Here is a 25555-nt window from a genome sequence, read left to right as displayed (position 1 = left end):
ATAGTTGGTGTACAATAAGTTTGCTTTACTTTTGGTTACACAAGGAAATTATCATACCTGATTATCTAATATCTAATGGATTGCTTTTAAAATAAAAAGATACTTCAGGACTTCTGGTGAAATATGAATTTAATGATCTCATTTATTTCTACTTTATTCCAAAAACCAAAAAACCTAAAAATGACAAAATAAGAGGAGGAAAGGTACAAACCCATGAGGATAAAAAGAATAAGAGAGGAGGCCAGGCACGGTGGATCACCTGAGGTCAGGAGTTCAAGACCAGCCTGACCAACATGGTGAAACCCCGTCTCTACTAAAAATACAAAAAATTAGCCGAGCATGTGGCGCATGCTTGTAATTCCAGCTACTTAGAAGGCTGAGGCAGGAGAATCACTTGAACCCAGGAGGCGGAGGTTGTAGTGAGCCAAGATTGCGCCATTGTACTCTAGCCTGGGCAACAAGAGTGAAATTCCATCTCAAAAAAAAAAAAAAAAAAAAAGCCAGGCGCAGTGGCTCACGCCTGTAATCCCAACACTTTGGGAGACCGAGGCAGACGGATCATGAGGTCAGGAGTTCGAGACCAGCTTGGCCAACACAGCGAAACTCCGACTCTACTAAAAACACAAAAAAATTAGCCCGGCATGGTGGTGGGCGCCTGTAATTCCATCTACTCAGAAGGCTGAGGCAGGAGAATCGCTTGAACCCGGGAAGTGGAGGTTGTAGTGAGCCAAGATTGTGCCATTGCACTCCAGCCTGGGCAACAAGAGTGAAACTCCAACTTAAAAAAATAAATAAATAAAAATAAGAGATGAGATAGCAGCAGAGAAATGTCAGTATGTTTTGGGGGAGATGGAGAGATGGAAAGAAAATTAATTATAAGCAATTTGGCAAAGACAAGGAAGAAAACTGCAACCTAAATTCATACATAAGGGCATACCAATGAGATTCACCTTTCTGAGTGCTCAAAAAGCCTTCAAACTATAAGGGACCAAGTACCTCAAAGGTTAGAGGAATAAAGCAGGATGGAAATCATGGAAATTGTTTGAAGGTAGAGCAGTGAGACCCTCCCCCCCTACCCCCACCAGCCTTTCCCTCATCAAAGATAGGTTGTTACTTTCTCTACCCCACCCCAGCTCAGGAACACAAGGCACAGGTCAGATGATTAGGCAAAAGTCTGTGTTGTAGAATCCCTCATTCTCTTCTCCTTGCACTCTCAGTTTCCAGAATGGAGGAAAACAAGCATAAAAACCTCGAGACTGGCTACTTCTCTTTTTGATAGACTAACTCAAGAGAAAAGACTTTCTGAAACCTACGTTTGAAAGTTCTCCATCAAAAAAGCCACACAGCCATCTACGGCACAATCCTCCAGGTGCCAGTTTCACGCACACGCAGGGAGCTTCCAACCAAGTTTCAGTGCCTTCTGCTTAGAATGAATGACTGGATAAATGTTCAGTCAAGAGGCATGAGACATCTGAGGAAAGGCTTCAAAATGAGAGAAAGAAACCCTGCTCAACCTAAACAACAACCTCTACAACAAAAAGGAACTTGAAGGAAATGGAGAGCCATGAGGAAGCAGAAGATAAAAGATAAGGTATTGGATCCATAAAACCAGAACAAAAGCTAAAAAAAAAAAAAAAATTTAAAGACAATTCAGACAACAAGAAAGAGCTGTACAGCTGTCTTGGAAATTAAAGAATTAAATTGAAGAATTGTGAAAGAAAAATCTAGAAAAGATAAGCAATATAGAAGACATGAAAACTGGGTAATCAATTCAGAAAGTCCAACATCTAATTATTAGAATTTCCCATTACACTATTATGCTCCCAATAAAGTAAAACATATGGTTTCTATTGTACCTGAATTGCCAGCGAATCTCAGAAATTTAAAAAATAGTACAGTGAGAGAAAACTGAATTCTCACACATTCTAATGGAATAAAAAAGTAGAAGGAAAAAAGCTAAAAGAAAAGATAAATCCTGTTTGGGTGTGTGCATCTATGGGTATTTAAAAATTTATTTTTGGCCAGGCGCGGTGGCTCAAGCCTGTAATCCCAGCACTTTGGGAGGCCGAGACGGGAGGATCACGAGGTCAGGAGATCGAGACCATCCTGGCTAACCCAGTGAAACCCCGTCTCTACTAAAAAAATACAAAAAACTAGCTGAGTGAGGTGGTGGGCGCCTGTAGTCCCAGCTACTTGGGAGACTGAGGCAGGAGAATGGCCTAAACTCAGGAGGCGGAGCTTGCAGTGAGCTGAGGTCCGGCCACTGCACTCCAGCCTGCGTGACAGAGCAAGACTCTGTCTCAAAAAAAAAAAGAAAATTATTTTTATTTTGCATAATTTTTTTCCTAGAGATTTTCCTTAGAAATCTAGAAATAGGAGTTCTGAGCACAGGTTGTGGGGTTGCTCTAAATAGTATATATTTTTGACTACTTTCTAGTAGAGTCCAAAACATCAAGCTTCATCATGCTAAAAGCTAAGCAAATAATGGAAGTGATCACACGTACCTAATTGAAAACCAAATTTCAGATGTGAGTTTTTTGTTGTTGTTCTTTTGCCTTTTGCCCTTTAGATTTTGCCCAATTTTTATGGACATTAATGAGAGCTTAGAAACTCAACCAGACCAAATTATGGAGTCACATCACTGTAGATCAAAGCCTCTGGAGGAGGTAGAATGGTCCTTAATTATTAGCTTGCTGTTGCTATATAGCAATCCTTTAAATAAGATGAAAGAAAACAGAGCTTACTTGGTAATTCCTTTTCTTGACTTATAACCCACTGTGAAAATAGTATCAATGAAAACCATCTCACCTTTGTTCTCTCTGTCTGAGTTTAACTGATAAAACTTCTGGGCAAGGCTCTTAGGCAACCTTTTCATTGGTTGGCAAGGCCAGGCATTGGTTTCCTTAAAAGAAAAGCTGGGCTTTCTCTGTGTGTGGCAACAAGGTTTAAGACAGCCAGTCCTCAGTTATAATCCTTCTTGGGCAGGTGCACCTTCAGGGAGAATAATTAGCAAATTCATCTCATTTGAAAGTTTATTTTACCATTTTGAAATCATTTACATCATCTTTGCTTTTACCTCAGCTCTTTATTTCTCAACACACATGTCAAGATTACCATGCGGTGCAGTGGGGGAAATTCCAAAGCAAATGGAAAAGCAGTCAGTGTGGGCTGGTTTCTAGGACAGCAGTTCTGCTCTGTGACACCATCTCTCCCCTACTTGGTCTCAGAGGGAGGCCCTCAGCCCAGGTCTACCCCCATCCAGTTCACACCCAGCATCCAGGGACAGTCCATCTAGTCTGATGGGTTTACGTCAGCTCTTCCCATATATACTTCTACCGCACTTGAGGTTCCCTTTGCCATCAACGCCACAGACTCAAATGCCTAGGAGAACAGTGCAGGATCTTGTTCTATGTCAGTGACCAAGTGCAGTGCCTATGCCTGGTGTGGTAAGGCGGCCCTTGCTCAGCTTCAGCCAGGGCAGCCATGCCAAAATGCAGGTTTACTTTTGCCAGATCTTATAATTCTTGAAAAGAAACTGGCAATTAAGAATTTTTTGGTAAACTCTCTCAAATTTTTATTTCCCGGTTGTTTTTTTTTTTTTTTTTTTTTGAGATGGAGTCTTGCTCTGCCGCCCAGGCTGGAGTGCAGTGGCCGGATCTCTGCTCACTGCAAGCTCCGCCTCCCTGGTTCACGCCATTCTCCTGCCTCAGCCTCCCGAGTAGCTGGGACTACAGGCGCCCGCCACCTCGCCCGGCTAGTTTTTTTGTATTTTTTAGTAGAGACGGGGTTTCACTGTGTTAGCCAGGATGGTCTTGATCTCCTGACCTCGTTTTTTTATTTAGAGGCAGGGTCTCAGTATGTTGCCCAGGCTGGTCTTGAACTCTTGGTCTCAAGAAATCCTTCTGCCTCAGCCTCCCTGTAGCTAGGATTAGAGGTGCAATCCACCCACCATGCCTGGTAACTCAATTTTTTGTATGTTTATGTTTTTTTGGTGGTTTTAAAATTTTGTTTTGTTTTTTGTTTGACACAGGATTTCACTCTGTCACCCAAGTTGGAGTGCAGTGCTGCAATCACAGCTCACTGCAGCCTTGACATTCCATTGCTCAGGTGTTTCTCCCACCTCAGCCTCCTGAGTAGCTGGGACTACTGGTATACACTACCATGACTGTTATTTTTTGTAAAGACAGGGTTTTGCCATGTTGCCCAGGCTGGTCTGCAACTCCTGGTCTCAAGTAATCCACCCGCCTTGGCCTCCCAAAGTGGCTGGGATTACAGGATGAGCAACCATGCCCATCAACTGTCAATTTTTAAAGTATAGATTAAATACTTTTAAAACACTGGCCAAGTGAAACTGAAGTGTCAGGCTGGATTTGGCCTCCAGGTTGGTCATTTCCAGGCTCTGTTCTAGGTTTCATGGGAGAATCATCCAAAAAAAAAAAAGATGGGGAGGGAATAGTTCATAGGTCCATAGTCAAATACATCTGGAACTGCTGCACATTATACCCCTCTTAGATATTTGCATTAGTACCTTACAGTCTTGTAGTTTTAAAACCACATGCACAAACAAATGTCTGTTTAATTCAGCATTCCCCAAGTTTATTTAACCATCTAATTCATCCTTGTTGAATACATTTTTGTCATTGACATTTTCCTTATGACTCTAACCTCAGAGGTGGACAAAGTTGTCAAACATCTGTAAGAATTTAGGTCCCAACAGGAAGATTATGAAAATGATTCAGTATAGAATGAAACAGAAAATAGATAGTTGAGTTTAATCCACCAATGCAGCAGATGAGGTAGGAGCTACCCATCTGTGGCGTCTGGGATGACACAGTAATAGCTTAACAATTATCTCTTAACCTTGGGAAGATTTAGTGTTAAAAACAGAAATGCTTAAGAAACTCAAACCCTCCGGTATTAATATTTTTGTCTTGATGAACTTATATGAAATTTGTATTTCAATGTACTTGTTATGTGAAGAGAATTTGGCATATTAAAGTAACAAAATAGTTTTGTGACTCTAATTTAAAATGAAAAATTGGATAATTTAGATTTGTGATTTTAAGTTGAAGTTTTATTGTTTTAAAATAGCACTGAATTAAATGTATTTAAAAGAGCTTAAGGTTCACCCTTGTCTATATGTTTAAATCATTATATTTGTAAGAATTACTAGTATTCTGGAAGCATTTTTGTTATCAAATAAAGTTTTTAAAAAGGAAATGAAACAAATTATAAATGCAGTTTAAAATGGTTAAAAAGGTTTCATTAAGCTTTGAATGGGATCAAACATTAATCCTTAAAAATTATTGTCAGACAAAATAATATGTCTGGAATTTGCTTTAAAATAGGAGGCCGGGCATGGTGGCCCATGCCTGTAATCCCAGCAGTTTGGGAGACCAAGGAGGGCAGATCATGTGAGGTCAGGAGTTTGAGACCAGCCTGGCCAACATGGCGAAACCCTGTCTCTACTAAAAATACACAAATTAGCTGGGTGTGATGGCAGACGCCTGTAATCCCCACTACTCAGAAGGCTGAGGCAGGAGAATCGCTTGAACCCAGGAAGCGGAGGTTGCAGTGAGCCAAGATCGTGCCACTGCACTCCAGCCTGGGCGACAGAGCAAGACTGTGTCAAAATAATACACAATAAATAAAATAAAATAAAATAAAATAAATTCCCATCCCCATGTTGGCCAGGCTGGTCTTCAATTCCTGACCTCAGTTGATCTGCCCACTTCAGCTTCCCAAAGTGCTGGGAATACAGGCATGAACCACCATGCCCGGCCAATAGGAGTTTAAATTAAACAAGATTAGCCATGAGCTGGGAATTTTTTATGCTAGGTGATGAGTACATGAGGATTGTAATGTTCTATAAACAATTTTTGTGTATATCTAAAATTGCTTATAATATAATTTTTAAAATAATTGTTAAAATTAACCACATCAAAAAATATAATATTTGTAATAAAATGTTACTCATTTTACAACAAGCAAGAGTGCTCATTAAATGCGTGCATGACTGACTGAATGAATGAATGACACAACATGACAACTCTGTAAAGTGAGGTATTGCCATTCCCTTTTCACAGATACCAAAACCACAACCAAAACTAAAACCATCTGAAGTTAAGGCAGTTGCCCTTGATTTCTTGACTGTTAGCTCCATGAAGGTGAAAACTGTGTATTTAAGTAAACATTACAACATGTGAAACCATGAATTTCAAAGATCTGAAGAAGAGAATGAAGTCATGTCCCAATAGAAACATTGCAGAAACTTGGGTTTCTGCAATGAAAATTTTAATCTCATTTATAATTCATTCCCAAAACACAAATCTTCAAATCTTCCCATCTTCTCTGAGGACCTATGCTTGCCTCCAAACAAAAGGGATAGCATTAAGATACTGAATGGAATCATGCATTGAATGACAAGAAGGTGGACCTGAGCAGCAAAACAAAATGTATTCTTCATCTGCTCAGAAACAACTAATTTAAGAAACAGTGCGGGAACACTCATACCCGTTTGCAGCTCATGGTTTATTTTTAGGGCATTAAAAATATTTGTAAGTCAAAGCAGAAACTGCTCTTTTGCTGCCTTGTAACTTTATTCAGCTCTAATGTAGTGTGCACACTAAGAAGCAGAGAACACTTGAGTGATGCCCTTAGGGGATGTTAGAAAAACCTCGTTTTCTATTTGAGCAAAACTCAAGAAAGTGTATCAGGGTAACAGGCCGCAAGGCTATGGCCATGGATAAGGAAAAGAGTGTTGTGGAACAAAAGCTCTTAGTTTTATCATCATAAAACGTTCCAGTGGATTTGAAACCTTTATTAGGAGCCTCTCATACCTGGTAAGTGATCCCTTCACACAGAATAAGCAATCCATCTGATAATTTTAAAATATTTACCCAGCACTGGAGGTAAGTGAGAGGTGGCAGTTGTTAGGGACAAGAGGAAGGTTAAGTTTTTTTTGTTTTTTTTTTAAATATCACTCTTGCCTTAGAAGAAGGAAAGAAAATAACAGGCAGGTTCTCTTACATCGACCACCTAAAAGTCGCACTGTAAGAAGCAACAACCTCTCCTCCTTGTCTCCGCCATCTGCTCAGCAGCCGCGAAGCAGCAATCATGCGTGAGTGCGTCTCCATCACATTGGCCAGGCTGGTGTCCAGGCTGACAATGCCTGCTGGGAGCCCTACTGCCTGGAACATGGCATCCAGCCCAATGGCCAGATACCAAGTGACAAGACCACTCGGGGAGGAGATGACTCCTTCAACAGCTTCTTCAGTGAGACGGGCTCCGGCAAGCACATGCCCAGGGCAGCGTTTCTAGATCTGGAACCCATGGTAATTGATGATGAAGTTTGCACTGGCACCTACCACCAGCTCTCCCACCCTGAGCAGCTCATCACAGGCAAGGAAGACGCTGCCAGTAACTATGCCTGAAGGCACTACACCATTGGCCAGGAGATCACTGACCTCATTTTGGACCAAATTTGTAAACTGGCTGACCAGTGCATGGTTCTCCAGGGCTTCTTGGTTTTCCACAGCTCTGGTGAAGGAATTGTTTCTGGGTTCACCTCCCTGCTCATGGAACAACTCCCAGTTGATGATGGCAAGAAGTCCAAGCTGGAGTTCTCCATTAACTCAGCACCCCAGGTTTCCACAGCTGTAGTTGAGTCCTATAACTCCATCCTCACCACCCAGTGAGGACATGACTGCCCTTGAGAAGGATTATAAGGAGGTTGGTGTGGATCCTGTTGAAGGAGAAGGTGCGGAAGAAAGAGAGGAATACTAAAGTAAAAATGTCACAAAGGTGCTGCTTTTACAGGGAAGCTTATTCTGTTTTAAACATTGAAAAGTTGTGGTCTGATCAGTTAATTTGTATGTAGCAGTGTATGCTCTAATATACAATTACTGATCTATGCTTTAAAACATGACTGCTTTTGCAGACCCAAACTGTCCATTTCTGTGATGGGTTTTGAATAAAATATTCCCTGTCTTTAAAAATAATAATAATAGGCCGGGCGCGGTGGCTCAAGCCTGTAATCCCAGCACTTTGGGAGGCCGAGACGGGAGGATCACGAGGTCAGGAGATCGAGACCATCCTGGCTAACACGGTGAAACCCCGTCTCTACTAAAAAATACAAAAATCTAGCCGGGCGAGGTGGCAGGCGCCTGTAGTCCCAGCTACTCGGGAGGCTGAGGCAGGAGAATGGCGTAAACCCGGGAGGCAGAGCTTGCAGTGAGCTAAGATCCGGCCACTGCACTCCAGCCCCGGCAACAGAGCGAGACCCCCTCTCAAAAAAATAATAATAATAATAATAATAAATATTTTTAAAAAGTGAACAAATACGCAGTAACAATCTGAACTAACAATAAATAATACTTTTTAAAAATCGTCATATATATGGAAATTTAATATGTAATAAAGATGGCATTTCAGACCACTGGGAAAAGGTAAATGATTCAATATTATGACGCTTGCAGGGGCTAAACCAAGAGACGGCTTTAGCTCTTGCACCACCGCAAATTCTTCATTAGCCCTCATTCTTTGACATAGATAAGAAAATTATATATCTATAAATATAGATATATAGATATAGATAGATAAAGAGAGAAATAGAGTTTCACTCTGTCACTCAGGCTGGACTGCAGTAATGAGAGGATGGCTCACTGCAGCCTTGAAATCCTGGACCCAAGCAATCCACCCACCTCAGTCTCCTGAGTAGCTGAAACAACAAACTTGTGCCAACATGCCCAGCTAATTTTTTATTTTTGTAGAGATGGGGTCTCACTGTGTCACCCAGGCTGGTGTTGAACTCCTGAGCTCAAGTGATCCCCCTGCCTCAGCCTCTCAAAGTCCTGGGATTATAGGTGTGAGCCACAGCAACCAGCCAAGAAAACAATATATTTTTTGATTAGTGTAAAGTGCCATGCAAATACAGAGGCTCATGCCTCTTCTTGTAATATTACTATTCCAAGACACACCCATATAGAAATGCTGGAGTCACTACTGGGTGTCAGAACAGACCATGTGCATATGTATGTAGTGTGTACTTGTACATGCACAAAAAAAACCTCTGGTAAAATGTAGGTTGAACTAATGGGTGACAAATGGGGAGGGAGTGTGAGGTACAGAATTTTGGAGGAGTGAAAATGAGTGTGATAGGGGTTGTTAGTTGTACCCCGTTCATCTGTTCTTTCTTCTATAGCGGTTCTCAGCCTAAACCTACATGAAAGTCACCAGACAGCCTTCAAAAAATGCAGAAGTCTAGGCCCTGCTCCTCAAATATTGTGATTGAATTGGCCTGTGGAGTGGGAGGTGTCTATTTGTTTAAGTTTTCCAGGTGATTCTGTTGTGCAGCCAAATTTGAAAACCACTATTCTATAACAGAGAAGTTTTAGCTGGGCACATTGCTATCCAACTGAGGACTGTATTTCCCAGTTTTGGCTATAGCTTAGTTTGGCCATGTATCTGAGTTCCAGTCATGGGCTGTGAGCAGAAGTGACATATGTGACTTCCATGTTGTGACCTTAAAAAAAGAAGCATGACCTCCCACCCCTTCCTTCTTCCCATCTTCTTGCTAGCTAGAATGTGGACACAGTGGGGTAAATGGAAACAGCCACCTTGGACCAAGATGGAAGCCATGTGCTGAGAATTGCAGAGCCACAGAGAAAGAGCCTAAACCCATCACTACACAGTCATCAGATCAACCCAGGATTGCTACCTTGTATATTATGACCTGAGAGATATGATTCTATCTTCTTTAAGCCTTTCTTGTTTCAGCCTTTGTTATGGCAACCTAATGTCTGTGCAAGAGGGCTTTCATTTCTTACTCCATTTGTTTCTGGGTTGTTTGAATGTTTTATAACATGTATAATTAGTTTTATAACTTGAAATTTATATGTAATCGGTATATGTTTATCTATAGGTAAAGATAGAGATATTTCAAAGGAAGTACTGACTCTTTAAAAAAAAAAAAAAAGGCTAAAATTAGGCTGGGCACAGTGGCTCACGCCTATAATCCCAGCACTTTGGGAGACCAAGGCAGGTGAATCACGAGGTCAGGAGTTCGAGACCCTGGCCAACATAGGGAAACCCTGTCTCTACTAAAAATACAAAAATTAGTTGGGCATGGTGGCATGAGCCTGTAGTCCCAGCTACTTGGGAGGCTGAGGCAGAAGAATCACTTGAACCCAGGAGGCAGAGGTTGCGGTGAGCTGAGATTGTGCCACTGCACTCCAGCCTGGGCAACAGAGCAAGACTCCATCTCAAAAAAAAAAAAAAAAAGCTAAAGTTTAAAAAAGAAAAAAAGATACAGATATAGGTTGATATTGATAAATATATATAAATAGAGACAAATTTTATCTCTCTTGTCTACATCTATCTGTATAGCCTATAGAGATTTAGATAGGTAGATATAAAGTACAGTGGACCAGTGACAGATTCCTGATTTTAGTTTTCTGATACATCAAAATATTTCCAATTATTTATACCTTCAGGCAAATTAAATTAAAGAATCTTTTTTTTTTTTTTTTTTTGAGATGGAGTTTTGCTCTTGTAGCCCAGGTTGGAGTGCAGTGGCACAATCTCAGCTCACTGCAACCTCCACCTCCCAGTTCAAGTGATTCTCCTGCCTCAGCCTCCCACATAGCTGGGATTACAGGCTCCTGCCACCACGCCCAGCTAATTTTTGTATTTTTAGTAGAGACAGGGTTTCTCCATGTTGGCCAAGCTAGCCTTGAACTCCTGACTTCAGGTGATCCACCTGCCTTGGCCTCCCAAAGTGCTGGAATTACAGGCATGAGCCACCACGACCGGCCCAAAAAATCTTTGTTGAGGACTGGTCATGTTAAAGAAACTAAGGTGAAGCAAGTAAGTGTGTCATTGTTTTAAAAAGTACTACATTCACTTGTGAGTAGCAAATTAATTTCAACAAAACAATATCATCTACAGTTTCGTGTAATACTGTTAATCTAAATTTCATTGGTTTGAAGTTTCTTTTTTGTACTTAACTCAGTAAAATTTGTTTTGCTTTATATGTATACAAGCTTTAAGGAAAATAAAGTTAATTAATTAATTAATTATTTTTGAGACAGGGTCTCATTCTGTCACCCAGGCTGGAATACAGTGGAATGATCTCGGTTCACTGCACCCTCCACCTCCTGGTCTCAAGAGAGCCTCCCACTTCAGCCTTCCAAGTATCTGGGACCAAAGATGCGCTCTGACATATCTAGCTGATCTTGGGGTTTTTTTTAGTAGAGACAGGATTTTGCCATTTTGGCCAGGCTGGTCTTGAATTCTTGGGCTCAAGTAATCTGCTTGCTGCGGCCTCCCAAAGCACTGGGATTACCGGAGTTAGCCACAGCACCTGGTTGGGAAAATACATTTAAATTGGAGTTTTATATTTGTACATTTTGAGTATCTTTAACGTAAAATTTTTGTTTATATTTATTTATAATAAAATAGGTCTCGGCCTGGCACGGTGGCTCATGCCTGTAATCCCAGGACTTTGGGAGGCCGAAGCAGGCGGATCACAAGGTCAGGTTATCGAGGCCATCCTGGCTAATATAGTAAAACTCTGTCTCTACTAAAACTACAAAAAATTAGCCGGGTGTGGTGGCGGGCACCTGTAATCTCAGCTACTCAGGAGGCTGAGGCAGGAGAATGGCATGAACCCAGGAGGTGGAGGTTGCAGTGAGCCAAGATTGTGCCACTGCACTCCAGCCTGGGTGACAGAGTGAGACTCCGAGTCAAAAAAAAAAAAAAAAGGTCTCAACCAAGGAGTTATGAGAATTTTAGTCCTTTAAAAGTTACCAGTAGATGACACAGTTTTTTTTTTTTTTTTCGAGACGGAGTCTCGCTCTGTCGCCCAGGCTGGAGTGCAGTGGCCGGATCTCAGCTCACTGCAAGCTCCGCCTCCCGGGTTCACGCGATTCTCCTGCCTCAGCCTCCCGAGTATCTGGGACTACAGGCGCCCGCCACCTCGCCCGGCTAGTTTTTTGTATTTTTAGTAGAGACGGGGTTTCACCGTGTTAGCCAGGATGGTCTTGATCTCCTGACCTCATGATCCGCCCGTCTCGGCCTCCCAAAGTGCTGGGATTACAGGCTTGAGCCACCGCGCCCGGCCTAGATGACACAGTTTTAAGAATCTCTGCTTTTGAGGGAGATTTCCCCAAATTAAACAACCAAGTGAGGTCATGGAATAATACAGACTCAGGGTCAGAACAAGATTACAGTCTCAGCTTTCCCACAAAATGTCTTTGTGACCTTAAGCCAGTCTTTTCCACTCTCTGGGTTCAGTATCTTTACTGGCAAGTGAGAGTGTTGGACCCTATGATGTTTACAGATCATTCCAGCCCTGCCCTTCTGAAATCCTGGATTAGACAATATGGGGTGAATTCCAAAACATTTGTGAAAAAAAAAAAAACTCTTAAATCCAAGTGTCACATTGCCCCCTTCTGGACCTTTGTAGTATCCACATGGATGAGATTGATAAAATCCATAAAAATAATAAAAACTCATAATAAATCACAAATGTAAAAAACCCATAATAAACCCTAGATGGATTTGTGAAATAGCATAGCCCAATTCCCTTTCTCTCCTGAGATAACCTAGAAAGTCACATTTGAAGGTGCTCTACTAGAAGTGTTAGAGGACAACCCAGGAAAGGAAAAAGGGCAAAGGGTAGTAAAGTTGTAGGGAATACAGGGATGTGGAAGGCGGGCTGAATTCAAGAGAGTTTTACACAGTTCTATCTCCAGCTATTCCCCCAGTATAAGAAATATTGTTAGCTATCTATTATCAAGTGCCTATTATGTGCCAAGAATCAATTCTTTTATTTTATTTTTTAATTTTTATTTATTTATTTATTTATTGAGACAGAGGTCGCTCTGTCTCCAGGCTGGAGTGCAATGGTGCGATCTCGGCTCACCGCAACCACCACCTTCCAGGTTCAAGCAATTCTCCTGCCGCTGCCTCCCAAGTAGCTGGGATTATAGGCATGCGCCACTACGCCCGGCTAATTTTGCATTTTTAGTAGAAACAGGATTTCTCCATGTTGGTCAGGCTCGTCTTGAACTCCTGACCTCAGGGGATCCACTTTCCTCAGCCTCTCAAAGTGCTGGGATTACAGGTGCGAGCCACCACGCCCAATGAACAAATTCTTTTAAAATCCTCCCAGCAACTCTTCCAGTCAGGCACGGATTATCTGTGCCCCAAATGGAACCTGCTTATTCTCACAATCTTGACTCTTTTCCACTCTGTCCAAGTCGTCCCCATACTGTGAGGACAGCTCCTGCCCCCACTGCCTTCTAGAGGCCTTCTTTGACTACTTCAGACTACTTTGACTACCACACTCACATTTCCCTCTGCTACTATCCTGTGCCACTTGAGATCTGTATCCCATAATCTGGTCCTTGACTTCATATCTTTCTAACTCATTTGTGTGAGTTAAGCCTCCTTACAAGCTGTTCTTGAGAGCAGGTTCCATGCACTTAGGGCTTCATCCACCCACTCTACCTGCCATCACAGACATCATGCTGAGTGCATTATACTTGACACTCAGAAGATGACTTTATCTTCACCATGTCCTCCATCTAGTTCCTCTTTAGGAAAAACTACCGTCCTTTGAGGAGTAATCTCTCATATTTACTTTAAAGTAGGAGAACTAAACTTCTGATTTTATTCTCCAGACTTATTCCTCTCACAGTTTTCCCCATATTGGTAAATGGCAACACATCCTTCTAGCTGAAGTCAAACATCCTCACTCCTGTTTCTCTCTCATACCCCAATCTGTCAGCAAATCCTATGGGCTCTACCTTCAAAATATTTCCAGAATACAATCATTCACTGTCAAGTGTAAGCCACCACTGGCTTTTGATCCTGTTACAGCCTCTGTCCTTCCCTGCCTCCTGCCCACCTTTAACAGGGCTTGTTTCAAACAAAGCATCCAGAAAGATCCTTCAAAAATGTCAAATTATATCACTTCTTTACTCAAAACCCTTTGATGGCTTCCCATCTCACTTAGAGTAAAAGCTAATATCCTTAAAAGGGCATTCAAGGCCCTGCCCAATATGGTCCCCATCCTTCCTAAGTCATTCTCAATCATACCCTTGAAACTACACTACAGCCATGCTGGTCTCCTCCACTCTTACTTGAAGGCACCAGGCATGCTCCCACCTTCTGCAAATTCCTACTGCTCCTTTAAGACTCATTTCAGTGATACCTCTTTCAGGAAGCTTCCCTCACCGACCCACTCACCATAAACCAGGTAGAGTTCTCTTTTGTACTTCCAACACCTGCTGCTAACATTGTGATTTTCTCCACAACTTTGTACAGTTATGACTTTTATATCAGGCTGTCTCTCTTGTCAGGTTGTCAGCTTCTTAAGGGTGGTGACCCTTTTTGACTTTGAAGACAAATAAGGAAACAAATACTGTGAAGACAACAAGCGGTTTTCTGGCCATCACAGAGAGGTTATATATGCTACTGAAATGAATGGCAGAAGCACATCCTGGGATGTGGATGGAAGCCTGGTGCCTCTTGAGTGGCTTCATTGGCTTCACTGTATGACTGAAGATCCTCCTATAAAATCACCTATTGCTAGTAAATTTATTTGGACAAGCCATAAATTCACTGTGAGTAGCACCCCAGAATATGTACTTTATTCAACCACTAGAAAGATTCAGGAGAAGTTCCTACTTTCAAAACCTTCAAGTAAAGATAATGAAAAATAATTTAGGTATGCAAAACACGGGCCTTTTCATGAAACTGCATAAAATTTTACTGCTTACAAGTAACTTAATTAAAATTGTTCAACTTAAAAAATAAAGAAAATAACTTTTATCTGAAGAATGCAAGTCCTTTTAATTGTTAGGTCCAAAGAGATATTAAAATAAGAAACTAATCATGCCCTTTTGAGCTATGTAGTTATCTCTTCTTTTTAATTATTGTTATTTTTGGAAAGAGGGTCTCGTTCTGTTGCCCAGGCTGGAGTGTAGTGGTGCAATATGCAATCATCTCTTGACACTGCTTGCTATTGCCACAAGAAGCTAAAAATTGAACTAATAATTCCACACTGGCCACTATAAATCTGACACTGTAGCTGAAGAATATATAGTCAATTGCAAATCAATGTTATTTCTGTAAATGAATGAGAATTCCTGGAAAACAACTTTGTATCAGCCCACTCTATTTGTATCTGTCCCCCTTTTAAAAATCCACTTGTGGTCAGGCACGGTGGCTCAAGCCTGTAATCCCGGCACTTTGGGAGGCCAAGGCAAGTGGATCACAAGGTCAGAAGGTCAAGACCAGCCTGGCCAAGATGGTGAAACACCGTCTCTACTAAAAATACAAAAAAATTAGCTGGGTTTGGTGGCAGGCACCTGTAATCCCAGCTACTCAGGAGGCTGAGGGAGAGAATTGCTTGAACACGGGAGGTGGAGGTTGCAGTGAGCCGAGATCACGCCACTGCCCCCCGGCCTGAGTGACAGAGCAAGAAGCTGTCTCAAAAAAAAAAAAAAAAAAAAAATTCACTTGTTATTGCTGTTAATCGGAATGTATTTTCAGGGCAACTTGAATCTGTGCTCTCGAGTTGCAATCATTAAGCTTGACCCAAATGAACCCTCTACTTATATTAATTTTGTCTCAGCTTCTTCCTTTTAGGTCAACAAACCAATCCCTCAGTTACTGAGGGACAACGGTACATTCTGTGTTTCTACTAAGGAAATTGACTGGAACAGACAATTTATTTCTACAGTAAAACAAATATGGTGGGTTTTTTTTGGCTTTTTTTTTTTTTTTTTTTGAGATGAGTTTTTTGCTCTTGTTTCCCAGGCTGGAGTGCAATGGCACAATTTCAGCTCACTGCCACCTCCGCCTCCCGGGTTCAAGCGATTCTCCTGCCTCAGCCTACCAAATCTTAATTGTACAAATGGATTGTACTTCAGGGGTCCAAGCAGTGCAGGTGGATTATGGGACACTTTGATTGGGGGTGTTAGGGGCGAGGGGACAGTGCATAGGTTCTTGTATTCAGTGATGAAAATAAAGTAATATATTCAACCTTTCTACTGCATCTTTCTAATCAATGGATTTTTTTTTTAAGCCTCAAAAAGAATCTTTCATGATGCTACTATTTTTGCACAATAAAGCCAACTAGGGACAGTCTTTAATTAGTGTTTTAAAAGGCTCATACATTTACATTAGAACATCACCTATGGCCGGGCGCGGTGGCTCAAGCCTGTAATCCCAGCACTTTGGGAGGCCGAGACGGGCGGATCACGAGGTCAGAAGATCAAGACTATCCTGGCTAACACGGTGAAACCCCGTCTCTACTAAAAAATACAAAAAACTAGCCGGGCGAGGTGGTGGGCGCCTGTAGTCCCAGCTACTCGGGAGGCTGAGGCAGGAGAATGGCGTAAACCCGGGAGGCGGAGCGTGCAGTGAACTGAGATCCGACCACTGCACTCCAGCCTGGGCGACAGAGCGAGACTCCGTCTCAAAAAAAAAAAAAAAAAAGAACATCACCTATGATGCCTTTGATTCCTAAGTCCATTGATCCATTGATCTGCCAAAGCATTGAAATCTCAGGCAGGAATTCATTTATATCAACCTAATTTGAAACAAAAGCAGCTGCTTTCCTGACCTCTGAATTATCCACCTAGGGGCTCAAAGGTTTCCCACCTATCAGATTTTCTTCTATGTTTTGGTAACCTCTGGAGTGAAGCTGATTTTTCAAAGGCAGAAAACAGCTCTTTGCCATGGTAATCATTTAACAAAAGGAAAGTAACATAAGAAGAGAGTTGTTGGTTCTTAATAGCTCAAGCTGTGTGATAGATACATACATACATGGCTGTTACTATGAAAATGTCTAGGTAGCAAGGCAATATGGAAAATGAGGTATCCAAAATGTTATTGAAATTTAGAGAATAATCTCAATGAATTACTCTGGCCTTTAATAATAATTATTATGTCAAAATACCTAGCTCTTATATATACATTTTATGTGGTAGGCATTATTCTAGATACTGTATGTGTATTAACTATTTAATCCTTACAAGAATTTTAGAAGGTAGGTGCTAATATATCAGGTTTCAGAACAGGGAGCTTTAGTCAGCACAGGGAGATGCTATCAGGTAACTCTACCCAGCTGGGATTTAAGCCCAGGCAGGGAGGCCCCAACCTCAGGATTCTTAAGCACCACTGTGTGCTATATAGTTATTTCCTGAATGCCTTTATAACAACCTAACTTTTTTTTTTTTTTCAGATGGATTCTCGCTCTGTTGCCAAGGCTGGAATCCAGCAGCATGATCTCGGTTCACTGCAACCTCCACCTCCCAAGCTCAAGCAATTCTCCTGCCTCAGCCTCCCGAGTAGCTAGAATTACAGGCATGTACCACCACGTCAGGCTAATTTTTGTATTTTTAGTAGAGATGGGGTTTCACCATGTTGGTCAGGCTGGTCTCGAATTCCTGACCTCGTGATCTGCCCACCTTGGCCTCCCAAAGTTCTGGGATTACAGGCGTGAGCCACTGTGCCCAGCACAACCTAACATTTTTTTAAAGTCCAGGATTTAAAGGTAAGCTGAACACTTTGCTATATGCTGTCTCTAGCCTGGTACAAAGCAGGCTTTCTTTTTTCTTTTTTTTTTAAGTGACAGGGTCACTCTGTCGCCCACATTGGAGTGCAGTAACAAGATCACAGTTCACTGCAGCCTCGAACTCCTGGGCTAAAGTGATCCTTTGGTCTCAGCCTCCCAAGTAGCTGGGACTAAAGGCATTCACCACCATGCTTGGCTAATTTTTTTTCTTCATTTTTTGTAGAGATGGGGGTCCGCCTATGTTGCCCAGTATTGACTTTGACTCTTGGGCTCAAGCAGTCTTCCCACTGTGGCCTCCCAAAGTGCTAAAATTACAGGTGTGAGCCACCACACCTGGCCCAAAGTAGGCTTTTGATAAATGTTTCAGGGGTGAATGAATGAGTAAATAAATGTGGAATACCACAGGTTTTCTCTCAGTTGCCTTAGTCTATCACTAATAGTTTTCTTCTTTCTCTTCTCACTGCCCACTCAGCAACCCACCAATTTGATTATTATGAATTCATCCTGTCTTCCCTCTGCTCTGTGCTAAACCATAAGATTGTATTTCTCAACCTTCAGTGATTGGACATCCTGCTCAGAATTCACAAAGGGAGCTGACAGTCCCCTGGGGAATGTAGGACATAAGGCAAGGCCAGAAGAACTTTTTCACAAACCAAATAGATGGCCTCAGGACCCCAGAAACAGCACCAGTGTAGAGCCATAATAGACACTGAGATGAGCCAGAGGTAGTGTCTGTCCATATGGGAAGCAAAGGGACTGAAACTCTCTTGCCTCATCCTCCAAGATCTACACTAGCCACAGAATGCTTCATCCGTTTATTCAACATTTACTGAGCATCTACTATATGCCAAGCACTGTGCTGGTCATAAAATGCATAAGACATAGTTCCTGTCCTCAAGGAGCTACTTGAGTCTGTTAAGATTAGCCTAAAGCTGCCAGGTTAAATATTTCAAGTTCAGCCTAATGGTTTCTCTGTAATAGTGAACTGTAACCTAACTAAATGCATAAACAGATTAACCTACCCTTGTGCCAATCATCAAGTTTCAACCAATCAAAGGCAGCCAACTGTTCAAACTGTGTTCAAATAGGGCAAACACTGAGCTATAACCAATCCAGCTATTTCTGTGCCTCACTTACATTTTCTGTGCATTACTTTCCTTTTTCTGTTCATAAATCTTCTTTGACCACACAGCTGCCCTGGAGCCTCTCTGAACCTGTTCTGATTCAGGGGCAGCCCAACTGGAGAACTGGTCTTTGTTCAATGAAACTCTTTAATTTGTCTAAGGCTCTAAGGCTTTTCTTTTCTTTTCTTTTTTTTTTTTTTTTTTTTTTTTTTTTTTTTTTTTTTTTTTTTTTTTTTGAGACAGTGTCACTTGTCACCCAGGCTAGAGTGCACGATCTTGACTTACCGCAACCTCTGCCTCCCAGGTTCAAGCAATTCTCATGCCTCAGCCTCAGGAGTAGTTGGAATTACAGGTATGCACTACCACACCCAGCTCAGGTTTCACCATGTTGGCCAAGCCAGTCTCAAACTCCTGACGTTAAGTGATCGGCCCACCTTGGCCTCCAAAAGTGCTGGGAGTACAGGCATGAGCCACAGCACCAGGCCTAAGGCTTTTCTTTTGACAAATCAGAAAGACACTCTTTTCTCTCTGCCCCAACAGCACCACAATTCACTTAACAGTATTCTCTTAATCTCTTCCTTATTTATCTCCACACCTTAGTGGGACTCGCTGGGAGTCCATTTACTAATGTCTATATGGAAATCATCATTCATTCATTTGTGTATCAAGTGAGCACCAATATGTGGCAGACACTGCTCCAGGAGAGGGGATATCATGAGGGCAAAGCAGAGGGCATCTCTGCACTCTCGGGGCTTATGATCGCCCTATGCTTACTACCTTCTTCTCTCATGATCCCCCCTATGCTTACTACCTTCTTCTCTCAGCTTCTTCAAAGCACTTAACGTTATATAAAGTAATCATTATAACTATGTGTCATATTTTTAACATATACAGATGTAATACATATAACAATAACAGCGTAACAAAGGAAAGGAGGAAATGGAGCTACAAAGGAATAAAGTTTCTGGATCCCATTGAAATGAAGTTGGTATAAATCTAAACTAGGTTTTGATTAAGTTAAAATGTATATTGTATGCCTTAGAGCAAATGTTAAGAAAATAAAAATATATAACTACAAAATAATTAAAGAGAGCCACCGTGGACCAGGCACGGTAGCTCACGCCTGTAATCCCAGCACTTTGGGAGGCTGAGGCAGGCGGATCACCTGAGGTCAGGAGTTCGAGATCAGCCTGGTCAATGAAACGCTCTCTCTACTAAATATACAAAAATTAGCCAGGCATGGTGGTGAGCGCCTGTAATCTCAGCTACTCGGGATGCTAAGGCAGGAGAATCGTTTGAACCTGGGAGGTGAAGGTTGCAGTGAGCCAAGATGGTGCCACCACACTACAGCCTGGGCGAGACTCCATCTCAAAAAAAAAAAAAAGAGATATCCACATGCAAAAGAGTAAATTTAGACCTTTACCTTAGACCATAAACAAAATTTAATTCAAGATGCATCAAAGACCTAAATGTAAGAGCTAAAAATATAAAATGCTTAGATGAAAACATAGGCATAAATCTTCACAGCCTTGGATTAGGCAATTATTTCTTAGATATGAAACCAAAAATATAAGCAATAAAAGAAAAAATACATAAACTGAGCATTATCAAAATTTAAAAATCGTATGTGTCAAAAGACACAATTGGCTGGGCACGTTGGCTCACGCCTGTAATCCCAACACTTTGGGAGGCCAAAGCAAGCAGATCACGAGGTCAGGAGTTCAAGATCAGCCTGGCCAACATAGTGAAACCCCATCTCTATTAAAAATACAAAAACTACCCAGGTGTGGTGGCATGAACCTGTAGTCCCAGCTACTCGGGCGGCTGAGGCAGGAGAATCGCTTGAACCCAGGCGGCGGAGGTTGCAGTGAGCCAAGACCACGCCATTGCACTCCAGCCTGGGCAACGGAGACAGACTCCATCTCAAAAAAAAAAAAGAAAAAAAAAAAAAGACACAATCAAGAAAGTGTAAAGATAATTCACAGAACAGGAAACATTTTTGCAAATTGTGTGTCTAATAAGGGACTCGTATCTGTATATGGAATCTGTAAGTAACACAACTCAATAATTGTTTTAATATCACCTGTTATCATTTGGATATTTGTCCCCTCCAAATCTCATGTTGAAATTTGATCCCCGGGCCAGGTATGGTGGCTCACACCTGCAATCCCAGCACTTTGGGAGGCTGAGGTGGGAGGATCACTTGAGCCCAGGAGTTTTAGACCAGCCTGTGCATCATAGTGAGACACTGTCTGTACAAATAAAATTGTTAGAATTAGACAGTCTGGTGGTTCATGCCTTGTATTAGTCCGTTCTCATGCTGCTAATAAAGACATACCTGAGACTGGGTAATTTATAAAGGAAAGAGGTTTAATAACTCATGGTTCCGCAGGGCTGGGGAGGCCTCAGGAAACTTACAATCATGACAGAAGGGGAAGCGAACATGTCCTCCTTCACATGATAGCAGCAAGGAAGAAGTGCTGAGCAAAAGCAGGAAAAGTCCCTTATAAAACCATCAGATCTCATGAGAACTCACTCACTATCATAAGAACGGATGGGGGAAACTGCACCCATGATTCAATTATCTCCACCTGGCCTCTCCCATGACACATGGGGATTATGGAAACTACAATTCAAGATGAGATTTGGGTGAGGACACAGCCAAATCATATCATTCCTATAGTCTCAGCTCATAGGGGGTGGAGTGGAGGCACTGAGGTGGCAGGATCTCTTGAGTTGAGAAATTGAGACTGCAGTGAATGTGACTGCACCACTGCACTGGGGCCTGGGAGACAGAATGAGACTCTGTCATGAAAAAAAAAAAAAGAGAAGAAGAAAAATTTGATCCTCAATTTTGAAGGAGGTGGGGCCTAATGGGAAATATTTGGGTCCTGGGGAAGGATCCCTCATGAATTGCTTCATGTTGTCCCGTGTTAGTGAGTGAGTTTGCTCTATTAGTTCACGGATTGCTGGTTGTTTTAAAGAGCATGGCACCTCCTCCTCTCTCTTTCGCTCCCTCTCTCGCCATGTGCCACACTGGCTCCTCTTGCCTTCCACCATGAATGCAAACTTCCTGAGGCCTCACCAAAAGCTAAGCAGATGATGGTACCATGCTTCTTGTACAGCTGGCAGAATTGTGAGCCAAATAGGTGTCTTTATAAATTATTCAGTCTCAGGTATTCCTTTATAGCAATGCAAAACATACTAATATATAACCCAATTAAAAATAGAGGAGGCTGGGCACAGTGGCTCACGCCTGTAATCCCGGCACTTTGGGAGGCCAAGGCAGGCAGATCACTTGAGGTCAGAAGTTCAGGACCAGTTTGGCCAACATGGTGAAACCCTATCTCTACTAAAAATACAAAAATTAGCCAGGCATGGCAGTGGGTGCCTATGATCCCAGCTACTCAGGAGGCTGAGGCAGGAGAATCACTTGAACCCAGGAGCCAGAGGTTGCAGTGAGCTCAGATCGGGCCACTGCACTCCAGCCTGGGCGATAGAGCAAGACTCAGTCTCAAAAAAGAAATAGAGGCCTGGGAACGGTGGCTCATGCCTGTAATCCCAGCACTTTGGGAGGCTGAGGTGGGTGGATCACCTGAGGTCAGGAGTTTGAGACCAGCCTGGCCAAAATGGTGAAATGCTGTATCCACTAAAAATACAAAAATTAGCCAGGTGTGGTGGCGCACAACTGTAATCCCAGGTACTTGGGAGACTGAGGCAGGAGAATTTCTTGAACTCGGGTGGAGCTTGCAGTGAGCCAAGATAGTGCCACTGCACTCCAGCCTGGGCGACAGAGCAAAACTCCATCTCAAAAAAAAAAAAAAAAAAGACAGAAGATCTGAATAGATATTTCTCCAAAGAAAATATACAAATGACCAATAAGCACATTAAAGGATGTTCAGCATCATTATCCATCAGGTAATGCAAAACCACAGTCAGATACTACTTCATACCTGCTAGAATGGCTAGAATAAAAAAGATAATTAATAACAAGTGTTGGCAAGGGTGTAGAGAAACTGAAACCCTAATATGCTGCTGGTTGGAATGTAATATGGTGCAGGACTTTTTTTTTTTTTTGCATGTCCACACAAAAACTTGTACATGAGTGCTCATAGCAGCTTTACTTATAGTAGCCAAAAAGTAGAAACAATCCAATATTCATCAACTGATGAATGGATAAATACATGTAATATATCCATACAATGGAATACTATTCAGTAATAAACAGAAATGAAGTACTGATACATGCTACAACATAAATGACTCTTGAAAACATTACATTAAGTGAAAGAAACCAGTCACAAAGGACCACATTGTAGGATTTCATTTACATAAAATGTTCTGAAGAGGCAAATCTATACAGACAAAGTAGATTCATGGTTGACTGGAGTATGAGGGGAGAGATTGGTAAAGGTGGCTAAGCAAAGCAGGGTTTCTTTTTAGGGTAATGAAAATGTTCCAAAATTTACTGTGGTGGTGTATGCACAACTCTCTGAATATGCAAAACCATTGAGTTGTATACTTTAAATGAGTGAATTGCATGATATCTGAATTATATCTCAATAAAGCTGTTAAAATAACCAAAGGAATTAAAATGTCACACTAGAAAATATTCACTTCATGCAAACCATCCAGCCAGCTGCCCCCAAAATCCTTTTCCTACCTTGACCACATTTTCAGATTAAATATAACTTTCTGATTCCAGACCATTTATGTTCTCTTTCTGTCATTCCCATCTCTGCCCACATTTTCCAGCCAGCTTACATTCTCAACAGCTATCTCCATTTTCATACTTTTATTTAGATCCTGCCTACTGGTCTTGCTTAAACTGTCCAAAATATAAAGACTTATACAATCGGGGAAGGCAAGAAATTGAAGACACTTCAGTGCTTCTCTCCTCCTACCTCCTTGCTTTATGAATTAGGAGACAAAGGACAAAAAGGTTCCATGACTTCTCCGCAGTAACTAAAATACTTCTTGCTCACCTCTTCCAAAAAGCCTTCATACATTAAGTGCCAATATTTCTTTATCTTTTTACCCAATCTCTGATGCCTTTCTTTATTGCACTGTCAAAAGATATGAAATGCACTCATCTCAAGAGATTAACATTTAAGCCCACATCCTGCATCTCAGAGAAAAAAGGCAGCCCTTTTCTGTTCATGCTCATCGCATCTGATTTCTCTCCTAATACAGCTTTTCTTTCCTCGATTATCATGAATGACTGTTCAAAATTCATAGGGGGCTCACTGAGTACCAGCCCTGAGCAAACACAGAGTCGGACTCACCAGTTTCTATTTCCTCACTCACTTCACAGAAAACCATGTCTGGGGTCTTCAGAAAAAGCCTTATTTAGTCCATACAAAACAATACTACATTTTAAAATGCTACTCAGGAAATAAAATGACAATAAAAGGTATTTACATTTCTTATTGGTATATACCTATATGTACACCAAGATCAAAAGAATGAGTAGGTTTTTTCAAATCAAATAAATATTCATCATGATGGGAAACAGAAAAGCCTCTGGGGAGTGCCTGCCTCTCCAGTGATATAATTCCTGGGGAGCCAGGAAAACCATAAATTATGTAGGTATCTGCAGTCATTCTGAACTTTACATGAAGAGAAAATATGTCAAATCCGAACTGGCCCTACATCTGAAGGGAGCATAGTAAGTAATAACGTAAATCCATTGAAGAACAAGAATTGTGAAGTCAAAGCTCATGCAGGTCTACTTGGCTTGGGAAAGCAAAGTAAACTGCTTGTTAAAAGGAAAAGATGGGGCCAGGCATGGTGGCTTATGCCTGTAATCCCAGCACTTTGGGAGGACCAAGTGGGCAGATCACTTGAGGTCAGGGATTAGGGACTAGCCAGGCCAACATGGCAAAACACCGTCTCTACTAAACATACAAAAATTAGCTGGACATGGTGGCTCACGCCTGTAATCTCTGCTACTCAGGAGGATGAGGTAGGAGAATCACTGGAGCCCCGGAGGCAGGGGTTGCAGTGAGCTGAGATTGCGCCACTACACTCCAGCCTCGGCAACAGAGCCAGATTCCATCTTGAAAAAAGAAAAATGGATGGGCCTTTTGCTGGCTGAGCCTTTACTACTCCAAGAACTGATGGGCTCAGGAGGCATCTGCACAGAAGACCTTCATCCTTCATGACTGATGAAGAGAAAGGCAAATGAAATTAGGCACATTTCCCTCCCCAGAGCGGGAACTGATGTGCGGCTGATTGAAGAAGTGATTACACAATGTTGGAGAGGCATTTAAGTGTTGCTCACCAGGGAGCCAGAGGGCTTTGGGAGCCAGTTCTGAGAATTACACACTGTTCCATAGTACTTGCTAATTGACCCAGTATTTCTGGCTGAAAACATTTCCCCAAGGAGGTAAGTGAAAGCAGATAATGAAGACCTGTCAAATCACAGGGCAGCTCGTGAGCAAAGCTTGAGCTCTAGAGACTGGACATTATTTAAATGCAGAAAACCACAAAAAGATCACAGCCTAAACATAAAAATATTCAGAAGTATGCATGGAGAAGGTTTCTGATTCTCAGTTCACAGCTACCCCCACCTCTGTATAACTTTAGCTTGAAATTTAAGAATTATTTAGGCCGGGCGCGGTGGCTCAAGCCTGTAATCCCAGCACTTTGGGAGGCCGAGACGGGCGGATCACAAGGTCAGGAGATCGAGACTATCCTGGCAAACACGGTGAAACCCCCGTCTCTACTGAAAAAAAAAAAAAAAAAACAAAAAACTAGCCAGGCGAGGTGGCGGGCGCCTATACTCGGGAGGCTGAGGCAGGAGAATGGCGTGAACCCAAAAGGCGGAGCTTGCAGTGAG

At 41.9% G+C, this 25555-nt stretch overlaps 1 protein-coding gene and 1 pseudogene across 1 annotated transcript in view; one reads left to right on the top strand and one right to left on the bottom strand.

The window, feature by feature from the left end:
- The window catches only part of NIM1K (NIM1 serine/threonine protein kinase), an 86218-nt gene that overhangs the window by 37064 nt on the left and 23599 nt on the right, over positions 1 to 25555 (bottom strand). The gene's annotated exons all lie outside the window — the stretch shown is intronic.
- On the top strand, positions 7025 to 7740 carry LOC117065080 (annotated as a pseudogene).

This window comes from Trachypithecus francoisi, unplaced genomic scaffold, assembly GCF_009764315.1.
Source record: "Trachypithecus francoisi isolate TF-2019V2 unplaced genomic scaffold, Tfra_2.0 Lachesis_group2, whole genome shotgun sequence".
NCBI classification, from domain to species: domain Eukaryota; kingdom Metazoa; phylum Chordata; class Mammalia; order Primates; family Cercopithecidae; genus Trachypithecus; species Trachypithecus francoisi.
This window is presented reverse-complemented; position numbering and strand designations above follow the sequence as displayed.